We start from the raw sequence: 17,966 nt of genomic DNA, 5'->3' as shown, positions 1-17,966 counted from the left end.
CACTACCAATTACTTGCTATGTGATTTTTAGAAAGTAACTGTTTCACAGCTTCTTCATCTATAAAAGGCGTGGATTACCGCTACTTCTCATCTTGAGTCTTTTAAGTTGGAAGTTAAATGAGTTAGTAGCATACCTGTAGTCTATTTCAGGTCCACACTCAGGTCTTCCAAAAAGTTGTCCATACAAAGTCTCTTTGACCTGAAGAGTGATTATTTTACACAGCTGTTCTGTAGAATGGAGCTTTGGATGGCAAATATGAGTATGGTTCTTCTCCTGACCTAACCCTAGTCAGGAAACAGCTTCTTTAGGTTGGGTACATTGCAATTGTGGTAAGTCTGTATAACCTTATTCATGAACATGTCATGTGTTCTTTGGTGGTTTTTAAATATTCACAAGAAAAGAATCTGACCCATCAAAGAAACTAGTCACCAATTAGAGGAAATGCTTCCTAACTGAAAGAAGTTGGAGTGCATGACTTAAGAAAAAGACAACACAAGGAAAGGTCCTTGTAGTCATTAAAGGGAGAGGGTTGCTAGTCATCCAAGAGACGTGGCAACAGAGGTTCAAGGTGTCTTAGAGAGAAACAGAGAAAAGCTTGTGTTCTGATAACAGTGTGGACAGGGTGGCATCAAGAAATTTCCTTTCTCAGAATTGTATTTGGGAAAGGACTAAAGTATGGCTAGAATTAGGAAAAGGCTGGTAACTGTGCATTAGGCAACCATTATTGCTGTTCTCTGCATAAAAAGAAACCAGTTTGTGATAGGTGAATGAGGACGTAGGTATTTCTCTTAGACTGAGGTGTTTGTGTTTCCCTTGACAGGGCCACCTCTCCAACCAGTCTAGGAGCATCAGTCACAGAGGAGAGCACAGAATGTGAACGGAACCCATGAAGCACAATTCCATGGTGTTGTGTGGAACAAAGTCCCTGGGAATCATGCAAGGCAACAGCTCTGTCTTTTAAGTTCTTGCTCTAATTGTTTCATTTGTATTGCTCACAGGAATCCATCACTGGAGTGTTATTTTATTAGTGAAATGGTGTTTGCCGGCCCAAGAAGTGAGTGATTCTCAACATGTGCTCTCTGGGATACATGTACTAGAAGTCACCTGGAGTGTTTTTTAAACTTCAGAGTCCCGAGTTGCACTTCAATGGCTGATTGAGGGAAGAGGGTCCAGTAATCTGTTTTTCATAAGCACACTGTCTTATTCCAAAACACATTAAAGTTTGAGGTCTGAAGAAATAGAAATTGTTTGTTTGCTAAGGACATTAGAGTGAATTTTTTAAAAACCAAACAGAAGGAAGAACATAAGATGGTTTGGCGTTAAGTGTCCCTCCCGCTTTTTTTTCTGAACTTGAAGAAGTGAATTCATTGTAGATTTTCTCAGGTCAGCTCCTACAGCTAGTATTTGGTTATTATTGGGTTTGGAGAAGACATTCCTTTTAGTTACAAACTTCCGTGCCCCAAGACCTGAGGTAACATATTTGAGAATGGGTTGAAGGGAGAAACTTAAATGAGGAAACTCCACTTTAAAGGCAGGAATTTAGATCGAAAAGAACTTAGTCACAGTCTGACAAAGAATTTCCATTTCCTAAGTGGGAAATAAACTAAAACAAACAAAAACAAAAAAACAAAAAAAAAAAAAAAAAAAAATCAAAACCAAACAAGAACAAAGCATCTCTGATACAAGCAGCTGCTGGAAGTTTGTACTTTGACCCCAACCTCCCCTTTTCTGCCACCCGCCAGCGTGTTCAGCTATGAGATGAACAAGTTCTAGAAATCTTATGTACAGCACATGAATATGGTTCATAACAACACGTACTTAAGATTTGCTAAGAGAGTAGATTTTTAAGTGTTCTCACCACACATTCACCTTCCTCCCAAATAATAACTATGTGAGCTGATGGATGTGTTAGTTAGCTTGATTGTGGTAGTCATTGCACAGTACATACACATATCCAAACAACACATTGTGTATTTTAAAGATGTGCACATTTTTATTTGCTAATTATACATTGATAAAGTTGGAGAACACTGACGCTTCCAAAAGTAGGTGATAATATCCATCTATGTTCTTTAAAAATTAGCAAAAATAATAACCACAGATGCTAAATGTCATTTTTAAGGATGACAATCGCCATTGTCTCTTTGATGTTCAAAGCAGGGAGCAGAAGCTTTCCCTTTTCCCTGTGTTTGGTGAGGGAGAATTAAGTCCAGTCCTTCTTGGGTTCTGAATCTGTGGAGGATATTGTGATGTATCCCAGATTCCTCTACATGACCAACTGGTTCTCTCAACTGCTGGGAGTACAGTTGGCTGAAAGCCCCAGAGTCCCTTATGAGAATCACCTCTGCTTAATAGAACCATCTGGCCCAAAGTCACTCTTCTTTCCAGAGAAGCTCATATCCAATGACTGATTCAAGTGGAAGTTTGGCCCCTTTCCCTATCTCGGGATAAATCTGAATGGTTACTCCAGCTTCAGAACTCCCCTTAGAATTGACTGAGGTCTCCACTGAGACTCAACCACAGTGTGACTTCTCCTTCTGTTCAATTCCTCCTTCTCTGGTCTTCCACGAGTGTTGATATCAATAGTCATCCTTAGTAAAACTTCTGTATGTCTGTTCTAGTCCATTCAGGCTGCTGTAATGCAACACTGTAGGTTGAGGAACTTATTAATAGTAGATGTTTATTTCTCATAGTTTGGAAGCAGAAAAGTTCAAGATCAAGGTACTGGCAGATTTTGTTGCCTTGTGAGGGTTTACTCTGTTTTATACATGGCATCTTCTAGCTGTGCCCTTATGAAGCGGGGGAGGCATGTCAGCTTCCTGGAACCTCTTTCATAAGGGCACTAATCCCATTCATGACGACTTCACTCTCATGATATAATCATTTCCCTAAGGTCCTGTTTCCTAATACCATAGCATCAGTGATAAGGTTTAAAGAAATGAATTTGGGTAGATCAAATACACAGACCACAGCAAGGCCTTCCTTCACCTCACAATTCATTCCCTAGGGAATCTGCTTATGTCTCCTCTTCTGTGTAGTCAGGGACAGGCTAGGGCAAATGTAGAGGGGAGGAAACTCATTTATAAAATTTTTTCTATCCCAGAACCTGAAAATACATAAACATATTCTTATTGGTCCATGAAAGTTTCTATTCTATTATGTAAGTCTGACTAAAATTACATTGCTTCCCTAAAATTATCTGAATTATTCCATATTTCATTGGAAATGTAACCAATAATAGGGAGTAGCTCAGGAATTTCACCTGCCACTCTAGGCATAAAGTATATTCCCCAAAAGTACAATCAGAATTATTTGTTAGACCTACTGAATTAAGGATGGTAGAGTCTCTTCATATCAGAAAATGAAAAGCACAGTTCCAATTGATTGATTGATTGATTCAACACATGTGTTTTATGTTCCTTCTGTGTTATGAGCACTGTTCTAGCTATGGAGGGTTGGGGAAAATGGTCTCTTGAAATCTAATTTCTAGATGAAATTAAATACAAGTATAAGATGATTTTGATTAGTGGTAAGTTTTATAAAGATAATACATGAGGGTAATAAGATGGAAAATTACTCCAGGCAAGGGTAAGATATGGGGAGATGTATCATATATACACATATTCATCAATAAAATATAGGATTAGGAGAACATTTGAGGAAAGTCCTACATGGGAAGATCTGTGTAGAGGTGAAAAGTCACTGAGGTAGGTACAAAATTAGATGAAAACCTAAACCCTGTGTGCCTAAAATATGACAAGAATGTGGGTATAAATTGAGGTCAGTGAAAAGGGCAGAGTGAAATTATGTAGGGATCTGTAAGTCACAGGGAACAATGGATATTATTTGAGGGCATTAGAAAACTACCAGAGGGTCTTAGCCAAAGCAGTGCCTTGATCCAATTTACATTTCAAAAAGAAAGCCAGCTTCCCTGAGGAAGATGCATTTGTAAGAGAGCAAGAAGGAATCAGAGTGATCAATAAAGAGGTAGTTCCAGTAGTCTAGTAAAAAAATTATGCTGCTCAAATTGCAATTGGATCTGTGGAAATAAAGAATTGGGTGGGCTCAGGGTGATGGCAGAGATACAGAAGACAGGGCATACTAGTAGTTTGGATTCAGTGTATGAGGAAGAAAAAATAAAAAGGAATTGTTACTCCTAGGTTTTCAGCCCAAGCAATTGGGTGGGTTTTGGTGTCATTTTCTGAGATGGCAAGATTGTACTTGAGTATCCTTAAACATGATTAATCTGCTTCACTTTGAGCAGCCACTGTCTTTCCCTGACAGAAGGACTGACAGAAGCACTGCTGGATTTTTCATTCTTCTAACAGCCTCACCTGCTACCCCTGGGGTATTGTATATACCACGGAGAGTCATTCTGTACTCTTGCCAGAATCTCTCCTGAAATTTGTTATACTTCAGTGTTTCAGGACACTTTATTATAAATGAGTAGCTAAAGGCAAAGTGTAATTAGGGACGAGGGTAGTGGGGCATGCAAAGTTGGCACCACCATGAGCACAGCATCCCTATACAGGTGCCAGTTCTTGTAACACTATTACATTATCATAGTGGCACTGCTCTCCTCCTGCCAAAATGAAACCACCTCCCACTACCCATCCTGATGGGGAGCAGGCAAGGTAAACCAACGAAGTATGATACTTCCAAGGTCCCGTACTGGGTAATGCTTATTCCAATCATGGACTCTTCTTTTATTAGGACCAATAAATAAACCTATGACCAATTGGCTCAACCAAGTTCAAGTGTTTCTTCTAAGGACAGTAGTAGAAAGTAATACTTTAAGTGGTTCTTTATTAGAATGACTGATAACTGACTAATGGGTTCTTCTTTCAGAGTCCTTCATATTTATTTAACATTATGGTATATTATCAAATTTGGTATCTTAATTATGGAAAGTTTTCATGACTCTTTTTTGTCATAGATGTACTTTTGTTCAGGATGTCATTAGTGGAAATCTCTTTTCTATTTTCCTGTTATCCCTTCATACTTGATGCTGTTCTGGGTTTGATTAAGTTCTCTTTTTCATTCTGTCAAGCCAGTTCATAAGACTCTGAGGCATGCTTTGGATAGACTCAGTTCACTGCTGGTTTTATTATACCTTACTATTCTTATTTTCTCTTTTTATCATTTTTTCTCATTACTTTACTTTTATAGGTATATTTTTGGGACCCACCTTGAACAAAGTAGTCTATATCCTACATAAATTTGTATTCATTTGTGCATTTATATATGTACTATCAAGAATTCACTTTCTATTTGGACCTCAAAGAAAAGGTTTGATATAGGGGAATCTTTCCAGCATAAAGCCACAATTCTCAAGCCAGGATATACAGCAGAGTTTGAGGGCAAAAAACATGAAAACAAAGCATATGTTGTACAATGTCAATTTTGATTGGTGATTTTAATTTCTCTTTAGAAAAGAAATAATATATTAAAATTAAAGATTTTCAAAAAGTTTAAGGACTAAATATGAAGCTCACTAGAACTTCTGAAAAATAAGGCCTATATATCCCCCAATCTTTACTTAAGTTTTTTTATTCACAATAAAACAGAATTTTTGTGATCTCAAAAGAGACAGTGAAACTTCATCCTTATTTTTTTTCAACCTTATTTTTTTTTGTATTTCTCCTCTTATTGAGGTCTCTAATTTCAGCAATATTTTGTAAAATTCAGAGTTCAGGTCCTCTACATATTTTGTGAAATTTATCCCTCTGAGATAACTTTTGAGTGCTAGTAGTTTATTTGAAAGGAGATCCAAGGAAACAAGTCAGAGCTGAACAGTTAGATAGTGAAGATAGAAAAGTCAATGAAGTGTATGTCAATAACCAAGTTGCCATTAGGACAATTGGGACTCAAACCTGCCAAAGATCACAAGATGCATTGTTTTAATTTTGTCCTGCAAGAAGAAGATTCCAAGAAAATACTGGGTGTGCAAGAGATTTAGTGGACAAAATGCCTGTGAGGGAAAAGGGGAGGAAGCTGGAGGAAGCAGGAAGAGCTCACCAGCCACAGTGGAGGTCTCACCCTTGTGAGAGACAGTGGGGAAGAAGACAGAGAGGAAGAAGGTTAGATAGGATGACTTCCAGACTATGGTACTATTCTAAGAAAATTTCACCCCAACCTAATGAGTCTGGTCAAAGGTCTATCCGAGGAGACTGACATCTCTCAGAAATGGAACTGTCTTAGTGTTTCTACTGGTTTCAGTCATTGACTGGGAGTTAAATTTTATGAATTATAACTTCAGCATTAATGCAGTCTTTTCCCTCACAGAGAGGCTTTTCCCCTAACACAGTTTTTACATGTTTAATCCTGTCTTGGTTGCTGCTTCTTAAAGGACTTAAATGAACACAGTTGGTACTGAGAGTTATCCAAGAAAAATAGGCAACAAAATGGGCGTTTGGGTCTGCCATACTCAGTGTTCACCCAACAAAGAGAATGTTATCCTGAGCAGTAACTGGGGCATGGATGGTCTCTGGCACAAGTTAGTAGCTCATTTGCTGACAATATCATCAGTGGCAACATGGGAATATGTCCTAGTGGAAGAGATCACTATTGCAGTCATGGCAATAATTTAGGTATTTGAAAGACATGGGAGTTTAGTGGGGAACATTTGCAAAGACTCCAGAGTTGGCTGGTTACTGCTAAATTGTACTGATGACCTAAAGAGTGATAACAAAAACTGAAGGTCACTGATGAGTAAAGGCTAAAGGTAAGAGTTGAAGGACATCTTTGGCAGCTTGCAAAGAAGCACTTATCTCCTATACTGGAAAAGAAGACATAGTTGATCAACGGACTGAAGATCTGATCGAGTGAGGCTCAAGGGACATCTGAATGCTAAATAAAGGCAGGTTTGTTATTTTAACTTTAGGACTCTGATTGGGAGAGCTTTGGGATCGTGGGTTTGGGATACCTGGGTGAATACTCAGAAGTACACTGGATCTAAAGACCCTTGTATAGCAGAAGAGTATGACAAGGTGGTTCATTCTTTCCTAGAGAGTCAACATTTCCCTTGTAAGGGAGGATGCTGCAGAGGCCCCTCAGAAGTCACTCTTTCTTCTGTCTGTCCCAGCATAACTCAGTTGGAAACATGCTAAGCCTAAGAGAGATGGTCAGAAATTCTATACCCAAGTATCTTCATGAATTAGCTAGCATGTACCAACTGAAGCAAAGGCAGTGCCATTGGGATTAAATTTTGAGAGTACTTGATCAAGAGGGCTGGAAAGTAGCTGTATGTAATTGTGCACACCTGTAATCCCTCCGATTCATGAGCATGAGGGAGGAGAATCATAGTTTCAAAGCCAGCCTCAGCAATTTAGTGAAACTATAAGCACTCTAGTCAGACCCTCTCTCAAAATTTAAAAATTAAAAGGACTATGGATGTGACTCAATGGTTAAGTGCCCTTGGGTTCAATCCCTGGCACAAAAAAGAAAAAAAAAAAAAAGTGGAGGTGGGTGGCTGAAATGCAAAACTTCACAAACAATAATTCATTGACCTGGGGGTACTTTCTTGGGATGTGAAATTTAACATCCTGGCAAGAATCCCAGAAAATGAGACAAATTTGCTGGTAGGTTGGTTCTTATAAACTTAGAAAAAGCAATAACTAATGCTGAATGAAGCAGAATTGCCCCAGTTTCCTTTATAAAGAGTAAAGGAAGAAACAAAGAGGTCAAGAAATGTAAGAATCCTGAACTGGATATATTTTGTGAGCTCAGAAGACCCCTCAGTGGAGTATGCTTCACAGTAGGATCCAGGGGGCATACACAAGTGAGAAGGCCACCAGAACCACTGGAAAGTTCAGTGATGGCCATCCCCTGCAGACCAGGGCTAACTGTAGAAGAGACCATTACAGGGCTTTAGTAGCCATGGGAGTTTTGTTCTTCAAATAAGGTCCAGGTGCCAACACTTAACCATGGGTCCAAGACACCACAATTACCATAATGATAGGCAAAGGAGTTTGATACATAAAGTATTAGAGAGATAGTTAAGGAGCTTGGCAACCTAAAGGGTAAAACTGATGGACAACCAACAAAGATGTTTCTAACCATTTACAACCATAAACAAAAAGAAAAGAACAAATGAATAGAGGAGTAGGTTACTAGCTGAGGTTGGTCATCACAACAAAAGTCATGATCCCAGACACTAAGCCAATTTTTAGATCAGAAGCTCATTAACTGAAACAGAAACCAACTTCCTAGGAAGCTGTGCTCTGTGAAATCACAACAAATATAAATTATAGTGACTCTTTGAGTCTCCCCTAAAGGAACTTATAGCTATTATTCATGTGAAATTCCACTGAAGAAATGAATATACCCAGATACTTTGAGGACTATTAGATAAAGGATCTGAATTTATATCATTAGTTGGAGACTGGAAGCACATAATGGCTCCTCTGTGATATAGGGGACTTATGGGAGTCAGGTACTAGGGAGTCCTAGATAAAATATAGCTACCGGTGTGTTCAGTAGACTCAGGGACTCACCCAGTCGACTTTTCTGATTCCTAGAGAATATACTTGAAATATTCCCTATATAGGGTCCTTGACTTATAGTGTAAAAGCATTTACAGTGGGGAAGTATAAGTAGATACCTCTGAAACTACCCTTGATCCTAGTCAAGTTGGTAGGTCAATCTTCTGGGGCAGAGCAGAGTTGGTATCATCAGTAAAGATCTACAGAATCCACAAGTGATGCTAATCATCATATCTCTGATTGATATGCTTGTCTTTCTCCTGCAGAAACCAGATAGATCTTACAGAATAAGTAATTTCATTGGCATAACCAGTTCACTGAAGGCACAATCAAGTAGTATCCCAATTGCAGCTGCTGTGCCAGATATGTTTTGAAGCTAGAGAGAATAAATAAGTTCTCAAATCCATGGTTTGTAGTCATTGGTTTGATAGAGATGTTATTTCCATTCCAACTAGAAAAGAGGATTAGAAAGACTTCGCATTTGTGTAGGACAAACAATATTCATAAGGTCTGTTGGATCATATGACAGAAATTTAAAGAAAGTTTCCTCATGACTATGTTAACTTTCCCATCCTCTGTCAGGATGTGTTCATAGGAGATATGTATCACCTGAATATCTTATAGATTATTGATGACATTCTAATGACTTCATGTTATACACACAGAATAAGCAAAAGGTGGCTAATTCACTGAAGGCCTTATAAGACACCTAAGTTGCAGAGAATGAGAGATAAACATCATAAAGGTACAGGAAAACTGTTACTTGGTCAGGTGTTTAGAGATTTGGGGCTGAGGAATATGACCTCCAAAGTAAAAGGCAAATTAATGCATCTCCTCTCCTCTACCATGAAGAAATCAACACAGCATCTATTAGACCTCTTTAGAGTCTGAAGATATCATATTCCACTCCTAGGAACACTACTCCAGCCCACTCACTTAGGTTGCAAGTTTTGGGTACGGAGTGAATTAGGAAGGAGCTCTGCAGCAGGCCTAGAATTCAGTGAGACAATCCTGCCTCTTTAGTTGTATGATGCTATGGTGTTAGGAGTGCCTGTTGTGGGAAAAAGACCTAGTGTGGAGGTTATCACAGCTAGACAAGAATTACAACACAGGCCCCTGGGATCCTGGATCCAGGCCATGCCATCTGCAATGGAGAATTATATGCCTTTTGAGAAACAGCATCTGGAATATTGCCCACTTGAGTATGGGGTGCCAAGTGACCATGCCTCTGGAACCAACCATTATGAGTTGAGTTCTGTTGGACTCTGAATCATAGAGCAGATGGGCACAGCAGTAGCTCATTAGAAAATGGAAATGATATATTCATAATAGAACCCAAGCAGAAGCAGTGGGCTTGAGCAGCTACATTAGTAGGTAGCTCATACTCTCACATCACTACCTCAGTTTAAAACTATGTTAAAACTATGGTCATTAAACCAGTTGAGGGAGGAGAAAAAGACCAAAGCTTAGTTTATGGTAAGTTCAGCTTGGCACATGTGTACAAGTCAAAAATGAGTGGCAGCTGCATTACATTTAAGGGTGTCCTTGAAAGACAGTGGAGATGGGGACTATCTTTGGCAGTAAGCTGTAAAGAAATGCATCTGCCCAGTCACTTTGTAAGGAAGGAGAAGTGGGCTGAGGTGAGAATATGGACAGATTCTTAGTGGTCAATGACCCAGACATTTGATTCTGTGATGAAAGGACAAAATATTGAGAGACAAGGAGGTCCAGGATAGAGGCATGTGGATAGATGAATGCTATGGTTATGGAATGGAAAGATTTTGTTTCATATATTTACCTTCACCAGAAAACATCCCCCATGAAAGACCTACAGAACTATTAAGAAGACAAAATGACTCCACTGGTTGATTTTAGCTAACTTTCTTTATCAGTTTCTCCAGAATTAGAATTTTGTGCTCATGAATGGAGTGGTCCCATATCACAGACAAAGCCACATGTGGGCCCAATAATGTAAATATCCACTTACCAAAACTCAGCTCCTGTTGCTTCTGAATGTCTAATCCACCAGTAATAGCTACCCTGAGTCCCTGATACAGTCTTGTAACTGCAGGAGATCATTTTAGTATTGAAACAACTGCGTTAGGCCCTTTCATTCTTAAAGGGCTAGCCATGTATCCTCACAGGGATAGATACATATTTGAGGTATGGATTTGTCTTTCTGACCCATAGAACTGCAGGTACCACCACTAACCTGGGCTTGTGGAAAGCCTGGACTTCCACATGACAGGACTTCCACAACAAGAAGATGAGGGTGTAGAGGCCTGATGGCTGTCTTTTCATGGAAGCCACAAGAACAGAGATTTGTCCCATGGAGAGGAGAGAAAGCTGGGGTTATCATCTACCAACTCTGTTTCCTCACTAGCTGCTCAGAGTTGCTCCTGGGGCAAGAGCTCTGGCCTCTCCTGCTTTCAGGACTGTTCTTCTGTGATTGTTGGAATACCATCAAGTAAAGAGTCACAGAAAGATATCCACATGTCTAAAAACTGCCTGCCTGTTACCTACAGTGAAAGTATGAACAGGACTTTAAAGGTGTTTTCTGCATATTCACAAAATCTTAAGAGTCATTTGCATTCAGTGGCAAATTCAATTATTATCCAAGTTGGATGTGCAGAGAAAACATATCTTTAAACTAGGGAGTAGGAAACATTATTAGTTAACTGTGTAATCTGATTTAAGCTTGGTCTGATTCAATCATGTAAGCAGTACTTTCAGGTTGTGTAGTATTCATTCTTTTCATGAAAAAGGTAGCATTTCCTTCACCCATTCAGGCCTCTTTGGAATGGTGGAAACAGTTGACACTTCATGCCCCAGGGTTTCTTCCTCCCTGACCTCTGAGGTGATGCTCTTGTCCATCTGGGCACTCCTTATCCTGCTGGTATTTGAGGCTGTAGCCTGAGGTTAAAGTGACTTCTAGTCTAATGTCTTTCTGGTCAGAACCCAGGTGGTGCTCCAGGGCTACCTTGGCTTTTCTATAACTCCTGCAGGTGCGTCCATCTGTCTGAGGATTTTCTGTGACTATCACTCACCCATCCACCTTGGTAAACCTCTCAATCAAAGCTCCCAGCTACTATCTTACTCCTCCAAATAAAGCCACAGATAGCCCAGAAACATTGATCCTCAAGGTCTTTCTCTGCCTGACCATCCTGAACTGCCCAGTTCATTTTGATGGGACTGCAACTCAGACAGTGATGTGTTGTACTCACTTATCTATAGCATTTCACCATCCATCAGGATGTACATGGAAGCCAGTGAACTCATGCCCTCCACCATCCTTCTAGGAGGAAAGAGTGAGTTTTCCCAAAACCTATTTTCCTTCTTATAGCTATCAACTTTCTGGTCAAACCTTAGGTAGCAATGAGACTGGGAAAACTATACACTGATAAGTTCAGGTTGGGAATCTGGTAGGCTAAATTTTAAGCCAGTGGAATTTTGGAAGATGTCTCCCAATAGCATACTTGCAAGTCTTTCCAGTTTTGTTGAACAATTCTATTTTTGAATGTCAGAAATTTAATATTAATTCATTGTTTATTGTTTGCATTCTTACTCCAATAAATCCTAATCTTCCCCCAAAGATATATGTTGCAGGTTGGACTAATGCAAAAGAAAAATAATATTTTCAAAAGAGTTATCATTACTTTTATTATAATTACTCAACAACAATCACTGGAGTCTATTAACCTTAAATTTTTATGATACAGAAAAATGTATCATTACTCAATGATGCTGAAGAGTCTCAGAAATTTTCCAAAGATCTTCATAGGAGACTTTGACTTCTTAGGAATTAAGGACTTGAAGCTGGCAGCTTTGGACTTTAGTCTCAGAATATCTAAAAATGCATGGTGGTTTCCCCTTCAGTTCAGAGAGAAAGAGAAATAGAGAAAATGACACCCTGAGGATACTGAATGTTTTTCATTAGAATCAAGGGTCCTGTTGGACACACCTTCCTCTCCCAGGATCCATGGTAATTTCTGGCTATACCTTACTTTATTCTAATCATCCCAATGACTAATAGCAGGCAACTTTGTCTCTGGCAGATGAAAAATCATATTTTTACAGGTCTTGAAGCTTATATAAGACAACAATGAAGAAGAGAAAGAAAGGAAAGGAAAGGAAAGGAAGAAATTACAAGTACTAAATTAGAGCCAATTTTGAAAGTTTATTTATAATGAGAAAAATAACAGAAAGCAATGAATGCCATAAACATCCCCAAATTTCAAATACGTACTATTTTTGTTAATCATGTTTTAAATACATCTTTTTTTATTTTTCTATATTCTTGATAATATACTCTTTAATTGCCTCCTCATGATACCACAGTTGTACAATATTCCTTTTTATAGAAAGAAAAGGAAAGTAGTTCAGCTGTTCCTGTAGCGGTTTGTTTAGGTGAGTTTGGGGAAGAGGAAACATGCTAGTGGGAGGGTCCAAGATTTTATTGCTAGAAAATGTATCCTTTGGCGTGGAATTATGTAGCAGTGGAAGAGCTACAAGAGACTTCAAATCATATAAATGTTTTCTGCCAAATTTGAACTAAAAATATCCTCAGCTCAACATATCCCAAGTTAGACCTCTGAAATACCTGTGGTTCCTCTGACATCATCTTACTGAAGGTGCCAGGGATGAGGGGAAGGCAGAGTGGAAAGAGGCAGGATTCTTAATCTGTTGGAGATATTAATCTTACTTTTGCAAAAGTTAGAAAAATATATGACCATGGCAACACATTTCTAGGACCACTCCCAAGGTCTTTGCAAGTGAAGGACCCTGGCCAGGAGTCTCACCTCCCTGAGAGTCCACTGCTCTCTGGAAGATATGTCAAACATATTCAATCTATTGTGCTTCTTGATTCCCCATCCAGAACCCAATTGGGTGCTACTTCTTTAGGAAGTCTTTCCTGATCCTCAAGACCTGGGTGTGTTTCCTGTCAGAGGACTTGTAGCAGGATCCTGTCTATCATGTATGAAATTTCCTGTTCAGTTTTATATCTTTACCTGAGTCTCCCATTTTCTTAGGGAACACATATTTAAGCTCCCTTTCCTCTCTGCAATGCACCAAAAGTCTTTGAGGGCAGGGCTCAAGGTTTATTCATCAGTGTATCCCCATCATTTTACACTGAGTCTGGTATACAGGAAATGCTTGAAAACTATCTAATAAAATAGTGAGCAAATGAAGCAAAGCATTCACACCAGTCATTCCTAAGAACTCAATTCTTGACAAAGGACTGCCCAATAGGAAAAAAAAAAATCATTCTAGAATAATACCAAAGCCTTTCTCATATGGTTCCTTATTTACCCCTTTCCACATCTCCTTCTGAAACTATATCTAACAAGGATGAAAATATTCTTCTAAATTGACCAGTGTATAAAACTCATGACTGTACTAGCAGAAGAGTCTTTTAAATCTTTCAACATTTTAACCATGTAACTTCCTGCTCACCACCATGAATTACAGGGAGAAACATAGTGTTGGAAATGAAAGTTTTGGATTCTGTCTGGATATAATCTCCACTGGATCTTAACCTGTTAAAATTGCCTCTTAATGTTTAATTCTTGGAGGATCTTCCACCTGCCATCATGTTAGCATATTTTTAAGACCACAAAAGTAATTAGGGAGAAAGAATAGCATTGTAATAGTGTAAATGTCTGGAATTGGAGATTTGCATTGAAAACAAACATGGCTTCATTGTTTATTATCTGGCAGAACAGACTGCGAGACTCTGGAAAAGAAACCAACCTCAGGTCTTAATGATACTTCCTACTGCATGTTATACCATGCAAAGATCATTATCTTTTATGCTGAAAATGTTCCAAGGACTCTGCATTTGCAAACATCTCTGGACCGACTTCGAAACAGCCCTTTTGTTTTTCAATATATTTCCATGATTAATGACAGCTAATGAGAGAATGTCCATGAGCAACCTTGATTTTTAATGACAAATATTGAGGTTTTGTAAACAAAGCATAGAAGAGGGAAATTTTAAGCTGTAGTTGGAGTCAGAGGAGCTGAGTTTGGGTCTTGATTGTGTCATCCAAGGCAAGTTTCTGAGCTCTAATTTCTTCATCTATAAAATTTTGATAATAAAAATAGTTATTTCCTGATGTCATGAAAATTTTTCAGAAAATGAAGGTGAAAGGTTATTTGTAAAATGCAAAATATGCTCTGATTTATAATGTAGTATGTTGTGCTATATATTACGTGTCCAGAAAATCTATGTGAAGTATCTTTGTAAGTTTTCATCATTTATAAAATATAATCATTTTGTGAGATGAAAAAGGAAGTCTGATGAGTCCTGAAATGATTAAGGCCAAATATAGCCAGAAAAGGTGTCTCTGACTAATTAAAAGGAAGAAGGTCTTTAAGAGATAACAATGTTTCAGTTAATATGAAAATGATTGGGTTAAGAGGAGAAGTCACCAAAAGCCCTTAAACTGTAAGTGGGTGGACATTTTTAGAAGTCTGTAAGAAAAGAAACTTGGGGCTAAAGGGAATCTATTTAAGTTTATCAGAAATCTGTGCAAAGTGGATAAATTAAATAAACAAGAGCTGCATGTTTCTTGTTGGTTATAACATGATATTTGTTGTTAATAAAATAAAATAGTAAATTTAATGTGGTTTATTTGTCTAAAAGAGAACAACTTATCTTTTGTTTGGAACATAAAAACAAACTGAGTTCTGATCTGTGCTTTTTCAGTGTCTGTTTGATTTGTTTTTGAGGTTTCCGGAGCAAAAGCTTTGTTACTAAATACCTGGCAGGATCCCATTGCAGTGGCTAGTGATCAAAAAGGTGGAGTTAAAATCTCCTCTTTACCACTGAGAAGATTAATTCAGAATTACCTTTAGTCACAAAAAATACAGTTCAGGTTAAGAAACATTTGTTAGATTCACTACATGTCAGGCACAGTGCTAGCTTCTGAGAGTAGAAAAATGAATAAAAAATAGACTTCTAATTATGCTTTTCATTTTGTTCTTATAATTTTCTTGCATCTCTCTGACCCTCCCTTGTTTTATTCATCTTCGTGGTCTGCCCTCATTACCTCATGTAAGGCATGCAAGGACTATAAAACAGAAAAAAAAAAAAAAAAAAAAAAAGTCAGCCTTTGACTGTTAGAAAAGAAGGCTTGAGGAGAATGGAAGGACTGGGGATGATCAACAGCAAAACCTCTGCTGGATGGGGCCACATGCTTGCTTTACCTGCCTGCTGGGTTGCTCTTTCCATCAACATCTCACAAAGATGACAAGAACATCCAGAGCATTGCTGATTGACTGATGGACTGGTACCACCTATGTGCCAAGACTCTGCTCTATGTTTATTGACTTGTTCATGTGAGTACCCTTCTCAATATCCTGGGATGCAGATAAACTGAGGTGGAAGCTGGGACTCTACTGCTAGGGGAACAGTGGCGATGTAGGAAACATGGTGATACTGTTGTCTTCCCAGTACCTGGTTTGTCATCTGTTTGTGTCTCTGGCCCCCTTCACCCCCCCTTTTTGGGAATGGACTCTTGCACACATTCAATGCACACATGTGTAAGTGTAATTCTAACTCAGCTAGAGGCTGCATTGTATAGATTCCCTATAGCCAGGTTTTTAGTATGATGGGGGCTTTGATATGACCTTGGAACACTGGACACAATAATCCTTCATCCAGCTTGCCCTTTTCCAACAGTAGCCCAAGCAGGACTCAGATTCAATTCTGGGGAGATCAATGCCTAAGGATGGCAGAGCAACAAGAAGGAGGGAGTCTGGGTCCGTGCTGAAGAGTAACCCCTCCCCCACCAACCACAGCACTCACTACTGGACTGTTCCCTTCTCTTTTATTTTAACTGTTGTACTCTTTGTCCTTTTAATAGTTTTTATCCTAAAACAGAAAATATAGCTCACTTTCCCTATACTTAAGTAGGAAAGAATAGAAGAAACTTGAGGTCTCTCCCAAAGATACTGACAATTTTTAAGGGGAAAGGTAGAAGGGAACAGAAAAGGGCCACCTCGTGTGGCTGAAACACAAGAAGACATGTAATGACTTACAGTTCCAAGTCTGCAGGGGCAGGTCAGGGCTGGGACAAGTGAGACCCAATGTCTCTATCTTTTGCAGAATTCTGTGAAAAACTTGATGAATTCATGCTGCTTGAATTTTCTTTTTATTAGAACACTTAATTCAGGTAAAGACAGTATAATTGATTAGATATGATTGCAGTGTAGGCATGCCTCATTACTGCACAAGATTACATGATTACACATGAATGTTCTCAAACACATTTAGCTACAGAGTTGAGCCCATTCTTGTTTCATTCTCAAAAGGTAATTGAATTTCCTTGTTCTTGCAAAAGAAAAACTAGCTTTGGAAAGTGCTGAAGGTTACACCATCCAAAACTGGATATCAAAACTGAGTATTGTTGCTGGCAGAGCCTGAGAACATTCTCAGTCACAAGAAAATTTAGTGTGTGTGTGTGTGTGTGTGTGTGTGTGTGTGTGAGAGAGAGAGAGAGAGAGAGAGAGAGAGAGAGGAAGAGAGAGAGAGAGAGAGAGAGAGAGAGAGAGAGAGAGAGAGAGAGAGGAGAGAGAGAGAGAGAAAGAGAGAGAGAGAGAAAGTGTCACAGTCTTAATCCCCCTTTTCACTCTCTCCTCCAACCTGGCATTGAATAGTCATGATGACACATTTAGATGCTAGTTGAAGCTTTGTGTATGATAATGTTCTGAGACTTAACACAGCTGAATCTGGAGGCTGCCTGCTGACCTCTGGCAATTTTTTTTTTTTTTTTTAGTACAAGCAACCTCAAATACTTAGCAGTCAAGTGAGTACATTAAATCTTCTATTCACTAAGCAAGTTCTTTAAAATAAACTCAAATCCAGAGGGAATCACAAGTGTTCAAAGTTTCACTCCCAATCCCCACTTGTCTCTGGATTTTGAGCCAGTATACTAAAACAAACTCCTTCACTTGCTACTATTTTCTACTCTTACTTGAAAAACAAACATCTTTTATTTTGAAATAGTTACAGTTCCACAGTAAGTTGCAAACACAATTCAGGGAGGTCCCTTGTACTCTTCTCCATTCCTCTCCACCCCAGTTACATTTTATATAATTATACTATAATATCAGAACCAGAAAGTTGACATTGGTACAACCTGTGTGTAGCTCTGTGATTTTATCACATGTATAGATTCATGTCAGCACCACCCTGATTAAGGTGCAGAAACAGCTACAGCGCTATGAAAACCTCCTGGGGCTACCCTTTTACTGTTACACCCACTCACTCTCCTCCTCTCAACTTCCCTAAACCCAGGCAGCACTAATGGGTCCCCTCTCTTTATTTTCACCATTTCAAGAATGTGAAATAAATGAACTTACAGATCACTTACATTTAATGCAATTATTGAGATGCTGGGACTTAAGTTTGCCATTTTATTTTTGTTTTGTTTGCTCCATTTTTTATTTTGGTTTATTTTCTTTCCTTCCTATCAGTT

Source organism: Sciurus carolinensis, chromosome 11, assembly GCF_902686445.1.
Source record: "Sciurus carolinensis chromosome 11, mSciCar1.2, whole genome shotgun sequence".
NCBI classification, from domain to species: domain Eukaryota; kingdom Metazoa; phylum Chordata; class Mammalia; order Rodentia; family Sciuridae; genus Sciurus; species Sciurus carolinensis.
Note: the sequence above shows the minus strand (reverse complement) of the source record.